At 34.2% G+C, this 2430-nt stretch overlaps 1 pseudogene; it reads right to left on the bottom strand.

Annotated features, from left to right (window-relative positions):
- Positions 1-242: 242 nt before the first annotated feature.
- LOC143544551 (putative receptor-like protein kinase At2g23200 pseudogene) lies at positions 243-710 on the bottom strand (annotated as a pseudogene).
- Positions 711-2430: the final 1720 nt, after the last annotated feature.

Here is a 2430-nt window from a genome sequence, read left to right as displayed (position 1 = left end):
CATCAACATATTTTAAGCATAATCTCCCGGTTAAGACTTCAACCAATACTACCCCAAATGAATAAGTGTCAGACTCTTTAGTGAGAATCCCTGAATTGATAAATGCTGGATCACAATAACCAAATGTCCCAGAGGCATTAGTGATAATATAAGTGACACTTTCGTTAGCACGGCCTATTTTAGAAAGCCCAAAATCCGCAATCATGGCTCTCCAGTTGTGATCTAACAAAATGTTTGCATTTTTAATCTCTATGAATAACTCTTTGGTTCTTTGCAACATGGTTATGGAGATGATCCAAACCACGGGCTGCGTCAATGCATATATCGATCCGTTGCTTCCATGTGAGTGTACACCTGTTTTTGATCGGTTTTAAATAGATATTGAGGCTTCCATGCTCTGCATACTCATATATGAGGAATCTTTCACTGCCTTCTTTGCAGAAACCAACGAGAGAGACGATGTTTTGATGTTTATAACGAGAGAGCATTTGGATCTCTGTTAAGAACTCTTTCGTTCCCTGACCGGAAAGATTATCAGCAGATTGTTGTCGCTTTACCGCGACAATGGTAAGTTCCCCGGAAAGTGAGAGTTCTCCTCTATAAACAGAGCCATACCCACCCTTTCCGATTAGGGTTGTGAAGTTTTTAGTGGCTTCTTTAATATCTTGAAAGGGTATTCTGAGGTGCTTTGAGTCTTCAATCAAGGACATTTTTGTTGGGATAAGAAAAGGGACACTTGAAAAAGTTAAATCACATGAAATTATGCTAAAGAAACAGCATGTTAAAAGAATAAGCAGCAGAAATTACCACTGATCTTCCTGAATGGGAGAATTAATTGGACAATTTCTGAGAAACTTCCATAAATATCATTTAAAACATCAATCCCGATCACATAATTTTTATGTCAACATCAAATTGTTAAAAATATTAACCTTTCTATTACATATCAACTTCCGAGAAAACTCAAAAGAAAATTCGATATAAATATCTATATCAAATCATTTAATTAAAGCATCAACCTCAATTAACGAAGGCCCGGGGTACACCTTAACGCCCTGGACAAACGTTAACGAGCAGGGCATCACTTTCTTTATGGATTAAAGGACATTAAAGACAATATGAATTAAAAAAAATCTTCTACACTCACACGCAATAATTTATGAAATGTTTTTTTATAAATTGAACGAGTTAAGTGGGGTTAAACAATTTCCTTTTGATGAGATAGAGTACAAAGAGGTAAAGCAAGTGATGTAACCCGTGAAGGGGGGGGGGGGGGGGTGGATGGGGGCGCTTGGCTGGGGAAAGTTTTTATTTTTTTTCAGGGGAACAAATTTTTTTAAAAAAATTATCGGTGTTATATATATAGAATACCTGGACGTTTATAATCTCACTATTTTTATAATGTCCACAAATTTTTTAGACCCACTATTGTTGTAAGACTTATAAGCCATTAAAAATTGAAAAAGGCTCGTTACTTTTTATTAATCAATAATATTTAAATATAGAAAATGAAATGAATAAGCGGGATAACAACAACGTCAACTTCGAACACTAACAGTCTCTGTAGCATCTACATAAAGGAGTTTTTTGAAATTGTAGTTGTTGAAATCTTATTTACGATCCACATGCCCCAAAAACGATTAAGCGGGTTGGCAACGATAGCTATCAAGAATGGAATATTATAGAGCATAAACTACGAAAATCTGATTCACCAAATTGCTATCAAGAATGTTATGAGAGTTTCAAAAATCATCGTTTAGATATTAGCTTATTCCAATATGTCATAAACTCATTCTAGTACCATTGTTTTGCTAATTGTTATGTTTATTGCCATAATTGTAAGCGTCGTTTAAAAAACTGTTTACATTATTTAGTACGTTAAAACTTAAAGGTGAGGGCATATCTTTTTCGACTCGAACAGGACACGTGAATTCTTAGTGTTGGCTCCCCGCATGAAGTTAAACGACATAAATGATAAATGTATACCCTGTGGCCTAATTTCCACTAAAAGTTTATTTAAAAAACAATTCTTTAGGAATCGTTGTTGTGACGTAAAAGATTTATGATTACCATCATGTAATAGGGTAGTAGCTGCTAAATTTAATATTTTGATTTTGTATTAATAGAAAACGAACCTCGACTAATGAGATTATTGTTGTAATTTATTGTAATTTTTATGAGATATTTTTTGTTTATGAGATTATTGTTGTAATTTAGGGCCTACTGAACACGTGAACGAGAGAGGGTGGTCCCGAGAAAAAGAAACCCTGATTGGGGAGTGTTTGTTGCTCCTCCCGGACCCAATAACGCTCATACGACAATTAGCAACGGATTTTTTTTTAAAATAAATAATAATAATAACTAATCTAACTACTATATTAAATCAATACATAGTTTTCATATGGTATTTAACTAAGCTATCCACGTAAG

The sequence above is a fragment of the Bidens hawaiensis genome, unplaced genomic scaffold (assembly GCF_021521415.1).
Source record: "Bidens hawaiensis isolate Kalapana, Puna unplaced genomic scaffold, B.hawaiensis_p1.1 tig00013628_1, whole genome shotgun sequence".
Lineage (NCBI taxonomy): Eukaryota > Viridiplantae > Streptophyta > Magnoliopsida > Asterales > Asteraceae > Bidens > Bidens hawaiensis.
The sequence above is the reverse complement of the archived record's forward strand: the minus strand, read 5'-3'. Positions and strand labels throughout refer to the sequence as shown.